This window comes from Crinia signifera, chromosome 8 (assembly GCF_055691185.1).
Source record: "Crinia signifera chromosome 8, ASM5569118v1, whole genome shotgun sequence".
Classification (NCBI taxonomy): Eukaryota; Metazoa; Chordata; class Amphibia; order Anura; family Myobatrachidae; genus Crinia; species Crinia signifera.
Window position 1 is genome coordinate 130575570 of NC_139224.1, and position 18895 is coordinate 130594464.

Genomic DNA, 18895 nt, shown 5'->3' on the forward strand with positions numbered 1-18895 from the left:
TGAGAGGACTGCCCCAATCCCTACTTCTGAGGCATCAACTTCCACGACAAAGGGTAATTCAGGATTGGGATGCCTCAGAACCCCGGCGGAAAGAAAGGCTGCCTTCAACTTACTAAAGGCGTTAACAGCGGCATCGGACCAGACTGAAGGATTGGCGTCCTTTTTGGTTAATGCAACAATGGGGGCTACAATATCAGAGAAGAATGGAATAAATCTCCTATAATAGTTAGCAAAGCCCAAGAACCTCTGAGTGGATTTGAGGTTAGATGGTTGAACCCAATCCTTAATGGCCTGGAGCTTTACTGGGTCCATTTGAAAACCCCGAGGGGAAATAATGTAACCCAGGAAAGAAATGCTCTCCACCTCGAACTCGCATTTCTCCAACTTGGCATACAAATTGTTCTCCCTCAATTTTTTTAGAACTGCGCATACATGCAAGCGGTGCTGCTCCAGTGATGGGGAGAAGATCAAAATGTCATCCAGATATACTACGACAAAAACCCCCAAAAACTCCCTCAAGACGTCATTAATAAAATCCTGGAACACTGCAGGTGCATTAGCGAGACCAAAGGGCATAACCAAATACTCATAATGTCCCGAATGCGTATTAAACGCAGTTTTCCACTCATCACCGGCTTTAATGCGGATTAAATTGTACGCCCCTCTCAAATCGATTTTAGAAAAAATGGATGCCTTACGAAGCTGATCAAAGAGCACAGATATGAGTGGAAGAGGATACGAATTTTTTACTGTAATGGCATTGAGCTGTCTAAAATCAATGCACGGGCGAAGGGAGCCGTCCTTTTTCCCCACAAAAAAAAACCCGGCTCCGACGGGTGATTTTGAGGGCCTAATGAACCCTTTCTTCAGGTTTTCCTCAATATACTCCTCCATCGCCTTCTCCTCAGGAAGGGATAAGGAGTATAATCGCCCCTTGGGAAGTTTGGCCTCAGGAATGAGATTAATGGCACAATCATATGGTCTATGAGGGGGCAAGACGTCTGCTTCTTTTTTGGAAAACACATCGGAAAAAGACAAATAAGGTTCAGGTAACCCAGAAACTGAGGGAGTCACCATGCGGACTGGCAGGGCTAGACAATTATGAGAACATTGCTCCCCCCAACTTACAAGTTCCCCTGACTGCCAATCAAAATGTGGGTTGTGTAGTTTAAGCCATGGTAATCCCAGCACTACGGGTGTAACAGGACTATGAAAAATAAAAAAGGATAAGAGCTCGGAATGGGTAACCCCAACCTGGACCTGTAGGGGAACGGTGCGCTGTGTAATAACTCCATTGGGCAATCGATTGCCATCTAAGCCATACACCGAAATCTCTGGAGATACTGGTATGAGGGAAATCCCCAGTTCTTTGGCTAACTGGGAGTCCAGAAAATTACCCGCAGCCCCACAATCAATAAATGCCTGGCCATCCCACCTATGAATCTCAGAACAAATACATATGGGGATTAATAAAGAATTACTGGGAGATATAAGAGATAGGCCTGATAGGATGTCTCCCCGCATCCTCAGGCCTTGGCGTTTCCCGGGCGCTCAGGACAAGCATTTACCAAGTGTCCCCGCACCCCGCAGTATAAACAGAGGCCCTGAGCACGCCGTCTGGCCTTCTCCTGCGGAGATAAGCGAGCTGCGCCCAACTGCATAGGTTCCCCAAGGTCAACAGCAGAATCCTCGGGGACACTGGGCAATGGCACCAACCCTGCCCCTCGCTCTGAGCGTCTCTCACGGAGCCGGCGATCCACCCTGATAACCAGCTGCATGAGATCGTCCAAGGACATTGGTGTGGGATACTGCACCAAGGAATCTTTTATTTGGTCAGACAGCCCAACCCTAAATTGGGAGCGTAAAGCTGGATCATTCCACCCTGAATCATTAGCGTATCGCCGGAATTTAGAGCAATAGGCCTCTGCCACCTGGCGACCTTGTTTGAGAGATCGAAGGTGAGCTTCTGCTGCGGCTGCCTTATCTGGGTCATCATATAAAATCCCCATTGCCTGGAAAAAAGACTCCACGGACCGGAGAGCCGGACTGTCTGACTTCAGCCCAAATGCCCATGTCTGTGGATCCCCCTGGAGGAGAGAAATAACCAACCCCACTCTCTGTATTTCAGACCCGGAGGACAGGGGCCGTAACCGAAAATATAATTTACAGCTCTCTTTAAAATTAAAGAACTGATGTCTATCCCCAGTGAACCGATCAGGAAGGCTCATTTTGGGTTCTTTAACAGACATAGCCGTTGCAGGAGCTGCTCTACGAACCTCCTCCTGAGACTCAACTCTGAGAGTGAGATCCTGCAACTGCTGAGTAAGGTGGTGTAACTGTTCAGCAAAAACCTGGGCCGGAACCCCCGCATTGGGATCCATGCTAAACCAAGAGATACACAACCACTGTAAAGGTAATATGGTTGTGTTACAATATTATCTGGCCGGTTATAATGTTATGCGAAGGGGACGCCTGCCGGACCCTAACTCCGTTGCCTCAGACAGGAGTCAGCAGCTGTGTGCAGAGCTAGACTTCACCTGGGCCCGTCTCGGCTGGGGAGCAAGTTAGGCCCGCTCCGCTCCGCTACAGGCAGGTCTTAAGGGTGGACAACACCAGCTGCTGAGGCCAGGAGAGCGCAAGGGCAAAGCTAACTACACCTACAGAAGGCAGGGGGACCCCGGACGCCTGGCGTGTACTAAACGTAACAATACGTGAAGATGGTACTAAATGTAAATGGTGAACAAGGAAGCAACAATGCTACAAAGATGGGATAATATCACAACAACTGAGGGCAACAATGCCGAAGATGGAATATAAAGATAAAAGATACAGCTGGCAGCAATGCTTCTAACCAGGTGGAATATAGAGCTAGAAAGCACTGACAACCAGGTCCTCTGATGACACTTATCTGTAGCCGGACACAGGTAAACGGGACACGGCACGAGGAACAGCACGAGGCACGACACAGAACGGGAAGGCACAGGACTGCAGAGTACTTCTGGAACCAGGAACACCAAGGCACACTAAGGTATGACCAAAGCTATAACCGGCGCCAGCTATTTATTTGAATCTGCCGCCTGTGATTGTGCTGACGTCAGCCGCGCTGACGCCGCACGCTGCTTGGAGACTCGAGAGCGTTGCCCAGCAACGCCCCGACGTCCAGCAGCCGGAACCACGGAGCCGGAAGCTCGGGGCGTTGCTAGGCAACGCCCCCGACGCTCCCCCGGCGCTCCATCTCCGCCGCCCGTCCCGGACGTGACATCACGCAGAGGCGCTCTGGGACGGCGGCGGCTGACAATATCCCTATCATGTAGAATTTTGGAAGAGACAATTTTGAGTCCCATTTGCTACAATAATCAGTGTAAGAGAGTAATTAGTGCAAAAATTACTTCCAAACATGATTGCATTGGAAATTGTCCCTGGAAGACAGAAACAACATCTGCGGTATCTTTTAGTAATAGTATTGAAGAAGGAGCAACCAATGAAGAGGATAATGTATAGGGTGAACCATATTCTGGGGCTTGCTTCTATGTAGCTAGTAAAAAATTTAACATTATGAGTATAAAAGTGTCATCTAAGTATATTCTCTTGGATAACATATGTGCCTGCCAACGGAGGTAGAGATGTGTGAATTGTGGAGAAATGCTAAAATATAGCACTAAGAGGAGAGGCAGTGTCCAGAACAAATGAAAAAAGAGTGGGTAGTTGAAAATGTATGGGAACCTGTGATTGGTGTGATACAATCTATTAGAATAAGCAATCATCAGGTCACCTTAAAAGACTATGTAGAGGCTTTAGATTTTAGTTATGGCACTTTGGAGGATGAGGAGGATTTGTTAGCTTGATTAATCTGTACTATTAGCATCAAGAACATAGACAAATCTTTAATTATTATAGAGTTGGAATTCTTATACTGCATGCAAATAATATTGTATGTAAAAGATGTTTGTTTGATGTAATTACCAAAATGATACTAATTTAATTTTTAAAATGGAAATGTACTTTAAACTTAATTGTAAAATATTTGTAATTACCCATAGGTAGATCCTTGGTTATCAGAACTGTGAAGAGAGAAGAATTTAGTTATATTTCACATGAAATAGGGATAGAGATAAATATAGTATTTGTGCATAAATAAATTAGTAGATATATTGTATAAATTGGTATTGGTAAAAAAAACTAATTGCTATTGTTAAAGAATTTGTACTACAAGTAATCGTGGAATGTACAAAATAATATAACCCTATCATGTAGAATGTTGGAAGAGACACTTTTGGGACCCATTTGCTACAATAATCAGTATAAAAGATTAATTAGTGCAAAAATTACTTTAAAAAAAGACTGCATTGGAAATTGTTCCTGAGAGACAGAAACAACATCTATGGTATCTTTTAGTAATAGTGTTGAAGAAGGAGCAACCAATGAAGAGTTAAATGGAGTAGGCGAACCATATTCTGGGGCTTGCTTCTATGTAGCTAGTAAAAATTTAACATTATGAGTATAAAAGTGTTATCTAAATATATTCTCTTGGATAACATGTGCCAGCTAAAGTAGAGATGCAGATGTGTGAATTGTGGAGAAATGCTGAAATATTAGCACTATGAGGAGAGGCAGTGTCCAGAACAAATGAAGAAAGAGTGGGTAGTTGAAAATGTATGGGAACCTGTGATTGGTGTGATACAATCTATTAGAATAAGCAATCATCAGGTCACCTTAAAAGACTATGTAGAGGCTTTAGATTTTAGTTATGGCACTTTGGAGGATGAGGAGGATTTGTTAGCTTGATTAATCTGTACTATTAGCATCAAGAACATGGACAAATCTTTAATTATTATAGAGTTGGAATTCTTATACTGCATGCAAATAATATTGTAAGTAAAAGAAGTTTGTTTGATGTAATTGCCAAAGTGATACTAATTTAATTTTTAAAATGGAAATGTACTTTAAACTTAATTGTAAAACATTTATAATTACTCAGTGGAAGATGCTGGAGGTCCTCCGTTATTAGAACTGTGAAGAGAGGAGAATTTAGTTATATTTCACATGAAATAGGGATATATATATATATATATATATATATATATATATGTTGTGAACAAACAAATGAGTAGATATATTGTATAACTTGGTATTGGTAAGAGAAAAGATATGCTACTGTTGAAGCATTTATACTACAAGAGATTATAAATTGTACAAAATAATATATCCCTATCATGTAGAATTTTGGAAGAGACAATTTTGAGTCCCATTTGCTACAATAATCAGTGTAAGAGAGTAATTAGTGCAAAAATTACTTCCAAACATGATTGCATTGGAAATTGTCCCTGGAAGACAGAAACAACATCTGCGGTATCTTTTAGTAATAGTATTGAAGAAGGAGCAACCAATGAAGAGGATAATGTATACGGTGAACCATATTCTGGGGCTTGCTTCTATGTAGCTAGTAAAAAATTTAACATTATGAGTATAAAAGTGTCATCTAAGTATATTCTCTTGGATAACATATGTGCCTGCCAACGGAGGTAGAGATGTGTGAATTGTGGAGAAATGCTAAAATATAGCACTAAGAGGAGAGGCAGTGTCCAGAACAAATGAAAAAAGAGTGGGTAGTTGAAAATGTATGGGAACCTGTGATTGGTGTGATACAATCTATTAGAATAAGCAATCATCAGGTCACCTTAAAAGACTATGTAGAGGCTTTAGATTTTAGTTATGGCACTTTGGAGGATGAGGAGGATTTGTTAGCTTGATTAATCTGTACTATTAGCATCAAGAACATAGACAAATCATTAATTATTATAGAGTTGGAATTCTTATACTGCATGCAAATAATATTGTATGTAAAAGATGTTTGTTTGATGTAATTACCAAAATGATACTAATTTAATTTTTAAAATGGAAATGTACTTTAAACTTAATTGTAAAATATTTGTAATTACCCATAGGTAGATCCTTGGTTATCAGAACTGTGAAGAGAGAAGAATTTAGTTATATTTCACATGAAATAGGGATAGAGATAAATATAGTATTTGTGCATAAATAAATTAGTAGATATATTGTATAAATTGGTATTGGTAAAAAAAACTAATTGCTATTGTTAAAGAATTTGTACTACAAGTAATCGTGGAATGTACAAAATAATATAACCCTATCATGTAGAATGTTGGAAGAGACACTTTTGGGACCCATTTGCTACAATAATCAGTATAAAAGATTAATTAGTGCAAAAATTACTTTAAAAAAAGACTGCATTGGAAATTGTTCCTGAGAGACAGAAACAACATCTATGGTATCTTTTAGTAATAGTGTTGAAGAAGGAGCAACCAATGAAGAGTTAAATGGAGTAGGCGAACCATATTCTGGGGCTTGCTTCTATGTAGCTAGTAAAAATTTAACATTATGAGTATAAAAGTGTTATCTAAATATATTCTCTTGGATAACATGTGCCAGCTAAAGTAGAGATGCAGATGTGTGAATTGTGGAGAAATGCTGAAATATTAGCACTATGAGGAGAGGCAGTGTCCAGAACAAATGAAGAAAGAGTGGGTAGTTGAAAATGTATGGGAACCTGTGATTGGTGTGATACAATCTATTAGAATAAGCAATCATCAGGTCACCTTAAAAGACTATGTAGAGGCTTTAGATTTTAGTTATGGCACTTTGGAGGATGAGGAGGATTTGTTAGCTTGATTAATCTGTACTATTAGCATCAAGAACATGGACAAATCTTTAATTATTATAGAGTTGGAATTCTTATACTGCATGCAAATAATATTGTAAGTAAAAGATGTTTGTTTGATGTAATTGCCAAAGTGATACTAATTTAATTTTTAAAATGGAAATGTACTTTAAACTTAATTGTAAAACATTTATAATTACTCAGTGGAAGATGCTGGAGGTCCTCCGTTATTAGAACTGTGAAGAGAGGAGAATTTAGTTATATTTCACATGAAATAGGGATATATATATATATATATATATATATATATATATATGTTGTGAACAAACAAATGAGTAGATATATTGTATAACTTGGTATTGGTAAGAGAAAAGATATGCTACTGTTGAAGCATTTATACTACAAGAGATTATTAATTGTACAAAATAATATATCCCTATCATGTAGAATTTTGGAAGAGACAATTTTGAGTCCCATTTGCTACAATAATCAGTGTAAGAGAGTAATTAGTGCAAAAATTACTTCCAAACATGATTGCATTGGAAATTGTCCCTGGAAGACAGAAACAACATCTGCGGTATCTTTTAGTAATAGTATTGAAGAAGGAGCAACCAATGAAGAGGATAATGTATAGGGTGAACCATATTCTGGGGCTTGCTTCTATGTAGCTAGTAAAAAATTTAACATTATGAGTATAAAAGTGTCATCTAAGTATATTCTCTTGGATAACATATGTGCCTGCCAACGGAGGTAGAGATGTGTGAATTGTGGAGAAATGCTAAAATATAGCACTAAGAGGAGAGGCAGTGTCCAGAACAAATGAAAAAAGAGTGGGTAGTTGAAAATGTATGGGAACCTGTGATTGGTGTGATACAATCTATTAGAATAAGCAATCATCAGGTCACCTTAAAAGACTATGTAGAGGCTTTAGATTTTAGTTATGGCACTTTGGAGGATGAGGAGGATTTGTTAGCTTGATTAATCTGTACTATTAGCATCAAGAACATAGACAAATCTTTAATTATTATAGAGTTGGAATTCTTATACTGCATGCAAATAATATTGTATGTAAAAGATGTTTGTTTGATGTAATTACCAAAATGATACTAATTTAATTTTTAAAATGGAAATGTACTTTAAACTTAATTGTAAAATATTTGTAATTACCCATAGGTAGATCCTTGGTTATCAGAACTGTGAAGAGAGAAGAATTTAGTTATATTTCACATGAAATAGGGATAGAGATAAATATAGTATTTGTGCATAAATAAATTAGTAGATATATTGTATAAATTGGTATTGGTAAAAAAAACTAATTGCTATTGTTAAAGAATTTGTACTACAAGTAATCGTGGAATGTACAAAATAATATAACCCTATCATGTAGAATGTTGGAAGAGACACTTTTGGGACCCATTTGCTACAATAATCAGTATAAAAGATTAATTAGTGCAAAAATTACTTTAAAAAAAGACTGCATTGGAAATTGTTCCTGAGAGACAGAAACAACATCTATGGTATCTTTTAGTAATAGTGTTGAAGAAGGAGCAACCAATGAAGAGTTAAATGGAGTAGGCGAACCATATTCTGGGGCTTGCTTCTATGTAGCTAGTAAAAATTTAACATTATGAGTATAAAAGTGTTATCTAAATATATTCTCTTGGATAACATGTGCCAGCTAAAGTAGAGATGCAGATGTGTGAATTGTGGAGAAATGCTGAAATATTAGCACTATGAGGAGAGGCAGTGTCCAGAACAAATGAAGAAAGAGTGGGTAGTTGAAAATGTATGGGAACCTGTGATTGGTGTGATACAATCTATTAGAATAAGCAATCATCAGGTCACCTTAAAAGACTATGTAGAGGCTTTAGATTTTAGTTATGGCACTTTGGAGGATGAGGAGGATTTGTTAGCTTGATTAATCTGTACTATTAGCATCAAGAACATGGACAAATCTTTAATTATTATAGAGTTGGAATTCTTATACTGCATGCAAATAATATTGTAAGTAAAAGATGTTTGTTTGATGTAATTGCCAAAGTGATACTAATTTAATTTTTAAAATGGAAATGTACTTTAAACTTAATTGTAAAACATTTATAATTACTCAGTGGAAGATGCTGGAGGTCCTCCGTTATTAGAACTGTGAAGAGAGGAGAATTTAGTTATATTTCACATGAAATAGGGATATATATATATATATATATATATATATATATATATATATGTTGTGAACAAACAAATGAGTAGATATATTGTATAACTTGGTATTGGTAAGAGAAAAGATATGCTACTGTTGAAGCATTTATACTACAAGAGATTATAAATTGTACAAAATAATATATCCCTATCATGTAGAATTTTGGAAGAGACAATTTTGAATCCCATTTGCTACAATAATCAGTGTAAGAGAGTAATTAGTGCAAAAATTACTTCCAAACATGATTGCATTGGAAATTGTCCCTGGAAGACAGAAACAACATCTACGGTATCTTTTAGTAATAGTATTGAAGAAGGAGCAACCAATGAAGAGGATAATGTATAGGGTGAACCATATTCTGGGGCTTGCTTCTATGTAGCTAGTAAAAAATTTAACATTATGAGTATAAAAGTGTCATCTAAGTATATTCTCTTGGATAACATATGTGCCTGCCAACGGAGGTAGAGATGTGTGAATTGTGGAGAAATGCTAAATATAGCACTAAGAGGAGAGGCAGTGTCCAGAACAAATGAAAAAAGAGTGGGTAGTTGAAAATGTATGGGAACCTGTGATTGGTGTGATACAATCTATTAGAATAAGCAATCATCAGGTCACCTTAAAAGACTATGTAGAGGCTTTAGATTTTAGTTATGGCACTTTGGAGGATGAGGAGGATTTGTTAGCTTGATTAATCTGTACTATTAGCATCAAGAACATAGACAAATCTTTAATTATTATAGAGTTGGAATTCTTATACTGCATGCAAATAATATTGTATGTAAAAGATGTTTGTTTGATGTAATTACCAAAATGATATTAATTTAATTTTTAAAATGGAAATGTACTTTAAACTTAATTGTAAAATATTTGTAATTACCCATAGGTAGATCCTTGGTTATCAGAACTGTGAAGAGAGAAGAATTTAGTTATATTTCACATGAAATAGGGATAGAGATAAATATAGTATTTGTGCATAAATAAATTAGTAGATATATTGTATAAATTGGTATTGGTAAAAAAAACTAATTGCTATTGTTAAAGAATTTGTACTACAAGTAATCGTGGAATGTACAAAATAATATAACCCTATCATGTAGAATGTTGGAAGAGACACTTTTGGGACCCATTTGCTACAATAATCAGTATAAAAGATTAATTAGTGCAAAAATTACTTTAAAAAAAGACTGCATTGGAAATTGTTCCTGAGAGACAGAAACAACATCTATGGTATCTTTTAGTAATAGTGTTGAAGAAGGAGCAACCAATGAAGAGTTAAATGGAGTAGGCGAACCATATTCTGGGGCTTGCTTCTATGTAGCTAGTAAAAATTTAACATTATGAGTATAAAAGTGTTATCTAAATATATTCTCTTGGATAACATGTGCCAGCTAAAGTAGAGATGCAGATGTGTGAATTGTGGAGAAATGCTGAAATATTAGCACTATGAGGAGAGGCAGTGTCCAGAACAAATGAAGAAAGAGTGGGTAGTTGAAAATGTATGGGAACCTGTGATTGGTGTGATACAATCTATTAGAATAAGCAATCATCAGGTCACCTTAAAAGACTATGTAGAGGCTTTAGATTTTAGTTATGGCACTTTGGAGGATGAGGAGGATTTGTTAGCTTGATTAATCTGTACTATTAGCATCAAGAACATGGACAAATCTTTAATTATTATAGAGTTGGAATTCTTATACTGCATGCAAATAATATTGTAAGTAAAAGATGTTTGTTTGATGTAATTGCCAAAGTGATACTAATTTAATTTTTAAAATGGAAATGTACTTTAAACTTAATTGTAAAACATTTATAATTACTCAGTGGAAGATGCTGGAGGTCCTCCGTTATTAGAACTGTGAAGAGAGGAGAATTTAGTTATATTTCACATGAAATAGGGATATATATATATATATATATATATATATATATATATATATATGTTGTGAACAAACAAATGAGTAGATATATTGTATAACTTGGTATTGGTAAGAGAAAAGATATGCTACTGTTGAAGCATTTATACTACAAGAGATTATAAATTGTACAAAATAATATATCCCTATCATGTAGAATTTTGGAAGAGACAATTTTGAGTCCCATTTGCTACAATAATCAGTGTAAGAGAGTAATTAGTGCAAAAATTACTTCCAAACATGATTGCATTGGAAATTGTCCCTGGAAGACAGAAACAACATCTGCGGTATCTTTTAGTAATAGTATTGAAGAAGGAGCAACCAATGAAGAGGATAATGTATAGGGTGAACCATATTCTGGGGCTTGCTTCTATGTAGCTAGTAAAAAATTTAACATTATGAGTATAAAAGTGTCATCTAAGTATATTCTCTTGGATAACATATGTGCCTGCCAACGGAGGTAGAGATGTGTGAATTGTGGAGAAATGCTAAAATATAGCACTAAGAGGAGAGGCAGTGTCCAGAACAAATGAAAAAAGAGTGGGTAGTTGAAAATGTATGGGAACCTGTGATTGGTGTGATACAATCTATTAGAATAAGCAATCATCAGGTCACCTTAAAAGACTATGTAGAGGCTTTAGATTTTAGTTATGGCACTTTGGAGGATGAGGAGGATTTGTTAGCTTGATTAATCTGTACTATTAGCATCAAGAACATAGACAAATCTTTAATTATTATAGAGTTGGAATTCTTATACTGCATGCAAATAATATTGTATGTAAAAGATGTTTGTTTGATGTAATTACCAAAATGATACTAATTTAATTTTTAAAATGGAAATGTACTTTAAACTTAATTGTAAAATATTTGTAATTACCCATAGGTAGATCCTTGGTTATCAGAACTGTGAAGAGAGAAGAATTTAGTTATATTTCACATGAAATAGGGATAGAGATAAATATAGTATTTGTGCATAAATAAATTAGTAGATATATTGTATAAATTGGTATTGGTAAAAAAAACTAATTGCTATTGTTAAAGAATTTGTACTACAAGTAATCGTGGAATGTACAAAATAATATAACCCTATCATGTAGAATGTTGGAAGAGACACTTTTGGGACCCATTTGCTACAATAATCAGTATAAAAGATTAATTAGTGCAAAAATTACTTTAAAAAAAGACTGCATTTGAAATTGTTCCTGAGAGACAGAAACAACATCTATGGTATCTTTTAGTAATAGTGTTGAAGAAGGAGCAACCAATGAAGAGTTAAATGGAGTAGGCGAACCATATTCTGGGGCTTGCTTCTATGTAGCTAGTAAAAATTTAACATTATGAGTATAAAAGTGTTATCTAAATATATTCTCTTGGATAACATGTGCCAGCTAAAGTAGAGATGCAGATGTGTGAATTGTGGAGAAATGCTGAAATATTAGCACTATGAGGAGAGGCAGTGTCCAGAACAAATGAAGAAAGAGTGGGTAGTTGAAAATGTATGGGAACCTGTGATTGGTGTGATACAATCTATTAGAATAAGCAATCATCAGGTCACCTTAAAAGACTATGTAGAGGCTTTAGATTTTAGTTATGGCACTTTGGAGGATGAGGAGGATTTGTTAGCTTGATTAATCTGTACTATTAGCATCAAGAACATGGACAAATCTTTAATTATTATAGAGTTGGAATTCTTATACTGCATGCAAATAATATTGTAAGTAAAAGATGTTTGTTTGATGTAATTGCCAAAGTGATACTAATTTAATTTTTAAAATGGAAATGTACTTTAAACTTAATTGTAAAACATTTATAATTACTCAGTGGAAGATGCTAGAGGTCCTCCGTTATTAGAACTGTGAAGAGAGGAGAATTTAGTTATATTTCACATGAAATAGGGATATATATATATATATATATATATATATATATATATATGTTGTGAACAAACAAATGAGTAGATATATTGTATAACTTGGTATTGGTAAGAGAAAAGATATGCTACTGTTGAAGCATTTATACTACAAGAGATTATAAATTGTACAAAATAATATATCCCTATCATGTAGAATTTTGGAAGAGACAATTTTGAGTCCCATTTGCTACAATAATCAGTGTAAGAGAGTAATTAGTGCAAAAATTACTTCCAAACATGATTGCATTGGAAATTGTCCCTGGAAGACAGAAACAACATCTGCGGTATCTTTTAGTAATAGTATATAAGAAGGAGCAACCAATGAAGAGGATAATGTATAGGGTGAACCATATTCTGGGGCTTGCTTCTATGTAGCTAGTAAAAAATTTAACATTATGAGTATAAAAGTGTCATCTAAGTATATTCTCTTGGATAACATATGTGCCTGCCAACGGAGGTAGAGATGTGTGAATTGTGGAGAAATGCTAAAATATAGCACTAAGAGGAGAGGCAGTGTCCAGAACAAATGAAAAAAGAGTGGGTAGTTGAAAATGTATGGGAACCTGTGATTGGTGTGATACAATCTATTAGAATAAGCAATCATCAGGTCACCTTAAAAGACTATGTAGAGGCTTTAGATTTTAGTTATGGCACTTTGGAGGATGAGGAGGATTTGTTAGCTTGATTAATCTGTACTATTAGCATCAAGAACATAGACAAATCTTTAATTATTATAGAGTTGGAATTCTTATACTGCATGCAAATAATATTGTATGTAAAAGATGTTTGTTTGATGTAATTACCAAAATGATACTAATTTAATTTTTAAAATGGAAATGTACTTTAAACTTAATTGTAAAATATTTGTAATTACCCATAGGTAGATCCTTGGTTATCAGAACTGTGAAGAGAGAAGAATTTAGTTATATTTCACATGAAATAGGGATAGAGATAAATATAGTATTTGTGCATAAATAAATTAGTAGATATATTGTATAAATTGGTATTGGTAAAAAAAACTAATTGCTATTGTTAAAGAATTTGTACTACAAGTAATCGTGGAATGTACAAAATAATATAACCCTATCATGTAGAATGTTGGAAGAGACACTTTTGGGACCCATTTGCTACAATAATCAGTATAAAAGATTAATTAGTGCAAAAATTACTTTAAAAAAAGACTGCATTGGAAATTGTTCCTGAGAGACAGAAACAACATCTATGGTATCTTTTAGTAATAGTGTTGAAGAAGGAGCAACCAATGAAGAGTTAAATGGAGTAGGCGAACCATATTCTGGGGCTTGCTTCTATGTAGCTAGTAAAAATTTAACATTATGAGTATAAAAGTGTTATCTAAATATATTCTCTTGGATAACATGTGCCAGCTAAAGTAGAGATGCAGATGTGTGAATTGTGGAGAAATGCTGAAATATTAGCACTATGAGGAGAGGCAGTGTCCAGAACAAATGAAGAAAGAGTGGGTAGTTGAAAATGTATGGGAACCTGTGATTGGTGTGATACAATCTATTAGAATAAGCAATCATCAGGTCACCTTAAAAGACTATGTAGAGGCTTTAGATTTTAGTTATGGCACTTTGGAGGATGAGGAGGATTTGTTAGCTTGATTAATCTGTACTATTAGCATCAAGAACATGGACAAATCTTTAATTATTATAGAGTTGGAATTCTTATACTGCATGCAAATAATATTGTAAGTAAAAGATGTTTGTTTGATGTAATTGCCAAAGTGATACTAATTTAATTTTTAAAATGGAAATGTACTTTAAACTTAATTGTAAAACATTTATAATTACTCAGTGGAAGATGCTGGAGGTCCTCCGTTATTAGAACTGTGAAGAGAGGAGAATTTAGTTATATTTCACATGAAATAGGGATATATATATATATATATATATATATATATATATATGTTGTGAACAAACAAATGAGTAGATATATTGTATAACTTGGTATTGGTAAGAGAAAAGATATGCTACTGTTGAAGCATTTATACTACAAGAGATTATAAATTGTACAAAATAATATATCCCTATCATGTAGAATTTTGGAAGAGACAATTTTGAGTCCCATTTGCTACAATAATCAGTGTAAGAGAGTAATTAGTGCAAAAATTACTTCCAAACATGATTGCATTGGAAATTGTCCCTGGAAGACAGAAACAACATCTACGGTATCTTTTAGTAATAGTATTGAAGAAGGAGCAACCAATGAAGAGGATAATGTATAGGGTGAACCATATTCTGGGGCTTGCTTCTATGTAGCTAGTAAAAAATTTAACATTATGAGTATAAAAGTGTCATCTAAGTATATTCTCTTGGATAACATATGTGCCTGCCAACGGAGGTAGAGATGTGTGAATTGTGGAGAAATGCTAAATATAGCACTAAGAGGAGAGGCAGTGTCCAGAACAAATGAAAAAAGAGTGGGTAGTTGAAAATGTATGGGAACCTGTGATTGGTGTGATACAATCTATTAGAATAAGCAATCATCAGGTCACCTTAAAAGACTATGTAGAGGCTTTAGATTTTAGTTATGGCACTTTGGAGGATGAGGAGGATTTGTTAGCTTGATTAATCTGTACTATTAGCATCAAGAACATAGACAAATCTTTAATTATTATAGAGTTGGAATTCTTATACTGCATGCAAATAATATTGTATGTAAAAGATGTTTGTTTGATGTAATTACCAAAATGATATTAATTTAATTTTTAAAATGGAAATGTACTTTAAACTTAATTGTAAAATATTTGTAATTACCCATAGGTAGATCCTTGGTTATCAGAACTGTGAAGAGAGAAGAATTTAGTTATATTTCACATGAAATAGGGATAGAGATAAATATAGTATTTGTGCATAAATAAATTAGTAGATATATTGTATAAATTGGTATTGGTAAAAAAAACTAATTGCTATTGTTAAAGAATTTGTACTACAAGTAATCGTGGAATGTACAAAATAATATAACCCTATCATGTAGAATGTTGGAAGAGACACTTTTGGGACCCATTTGCTACAATAATCAGTATAAAAGATTAATTAGTGCAAAAATTACTTTAAAAAAAGACTGCATTGGAAATTGTTCCTGAGAGACAGAAACAACATCTATGGTATCTTTTAGTAATAGTGTTGAAGAAGGAGCAACCAATGAAGAGTTAAATGGAGTAGGCGAACCATATTCTGGGGCTTGCTTCTATGTAGCTAGTAAAAATTTAACATTATGAGTATAAAAGTGTTATCTAAATATATTCTCTTGGATAACATGTGCCAGCTAAAGTAGAGATGCAGATGTGTGAATTGTGGAGAAATGCTGAAATATTAGCACTATGAGGAGAGGCAGTGTCCAGAACAAATGAAGAAAGAGTGGGTAGTTGAAAATGTATGGGAACCTGTGATTGGTGTGATACAATCTATTAGAATAAGCAATCATCAGGTCACCTTAAAAGACTATGTAGAGGCTTTAGATTTTAGTTATGGCACTTTGGAGGATGAGGAGGATTTGTTAGCTTGATTAATCTGTACTATTAGCATCAAGAACATGGACAAATCTTTAATTATTATAGAGTTGGAATTCTTATACTGCATGCAAATAATATTGTAAGTAAAAGATGTTTGTTTGATGTAATTGCCAAAGTGATACTAATTTAATTTTTAAAATGGAAATGTACTTTAAACTTAATTGTAAAACATTTATAATTACTCAGTGGAAGATGCTGGAGGTCCTCCGTTATTAGAACTGTGAAGAGAGGAGAATTTAGTTATATTTCACATGAAATAGGGATACATATATATATATATATATATATATATATATATATATATATATATATATATATATATATATATATGTTGTGAACAAACAAATGAGTAGATATATTGTATAACTTGGTATTGGTAAGAGAAAAGATATGCTACTGTTGAAGCATTTATACTACAAGAGATTATAAATTGTACAAAATAATATATCCCTATCATGTAGAATTTTGGAAGAGACAATTTTGAGTCCCATTTGCTACAATAATCAGTGTAAGAGAGTAATTAGTGCAAAAATTACTTCCAAACATGATTGCATTGGAAATTGTCCCTGGAAGACAGAAACAACATCTGCGGTATCTTTTAGTAATAGTATTGAAGAAGGAGCAACCAATGAAGAGGATAATGTATAGGGTGAACCATATTCTGGGGCTTGCTTCTATGTAGCTAGTAAAAAATTTAACATTATGAGTATAAAAGTGTCATCTAAGTATATTCTCTTGGATAACATATGTGCCTGCCAACGGAGGTAGAGATGTGTGAATTGTGGAGAAATGCTAAAATATAGCACTAAGAGGAGAGGCAGTGTCCAGAACAAATGAAAAAAGAGTGGGTAGTTGAAAATGTATGGGAACCTGTGATTGGTGTGATACAATCTATTAGAATAAGCAATCATCAGGTCACCTTAAAAGACTATGTAGAGGCTTTAGATTTTAGTTATGGCACTTTGGAGGATGAGGAGGATTTGTTAGCTTGATTAATCTGTACTATTAGCATCAAGAACATAGACAAATCTTTAATTATTATAGAGTTGGAATTCTTATACTGCATGCAAATAATATTGTATGTAAAAGATGTTTGTTTGATGTAATTACCAAAATGATACTAATTTAATTTTTAAAATGGAAATGTACTTTAAACTTAATTGTAAAATATTTGTAATTACCCATAGGTAGATCCTTGGTTATCAGAACTGTGAAGAGAGAAGAATTTAGTTATATTTCACATGAAATAGGGATAGAGATAAATATAGTATTTGTGCATAAATAAATTAGTAGATATATTGTATAAATTGGTATTGGTAAAAAAAACTAATTGCTATTGTTAAAGAATTTGTACTACAAGTAATCGTGGAATGTACAAAATAATATAACCCTATCATGTAGAATGTTGGAAGAGACACTTTTGGGACCCATTTGCTACAATAATCAGTATAAAAGATTAATTAGTGCAAAAATTACTTTAAAAAAAGACTGCATTTGAAATTGTTCCTGAGAGACAGAAACAACATCTATGGTATCTTTTAGTAATAGTGTTGAAGAAGGAGCAACCAATGAAGAGTTAAATGGAGTAGGCGAACCATATTCTGGGGCTTGCTTCTATGTAGCTAGTAAAAATTTAACATTATGAGTATAAAAGTGTTATCTAAATATATTCTCTTGGATAACATGTGCCAGCTAAAGTAGAGATGCAGATGTGTGAATTGTGGAGAAATGCTGAAATATTAGCACTATAAGGAGAGGCAGTGTCCAGAACAAATGAAGAAAGAGTGGGTAGTTGAAAATGTATGGGAACCTGTGATTGGTGTGATACAATCTATTAGAATAAGCAATCATCAGGTCACCTTAAAAGACTATGTAGAGGCTTTAGATTTTAGTTATGGCACTTTGGAGGATGAGGAGGATTTGTTAGCTTGATTAATCTGTACTATTAGCATCAAGAACATGGACAAATCTTTAATTATTATAGAGTTGGAATTCTTATACTGCATGCAAATAATATTGTAAGTAAAAGATGTTTGTTTGATGTAATTGCCAAAGTGATACTAATTTAATTTTTAAAATGGAAATGTACTTTAAACTTAATTGTAAAACATTTATAATTACTCAGTGGAAGATGCTGGAGGTCCTCTGTTATTAGAACTGTGAAGAGAGGAGAATTTAGTTATATTTCACATGAAATAGGGATATATATATATATATATATATATATATATATATGTTGTGAACAAAAAATGAGTAGATATATTGTATAACTTGGTATTGGTAAGAGAAAAGATATGCTACTGTTGAAGCATTTATACTACAAGAGATTATAAATTGTACAAAATAATATATCCCTATCATGTAGAATTTTGGAAGAGACAATTTTGAGTCCCATTTGCTACAATAATCAGTGTAAGAGAGTAATTAGTGCAAAAATTACTTCCAAACATGATTGCATTGGAAATTGTCCCTGGAAGACAGAAACAACATCTACGGTATCTTTTAGTAATAGTATTGAAGAAGGAGCAACCAATGAAGAGGATAATGTATAGGGTGAACCATATTCTGGGGCTTGCTTCTATGTAGCTAGTAAAAAATTTAACATTATGAGTATAAAAGTGTCATCTAAGTATATTCTCTTGGATAACATATG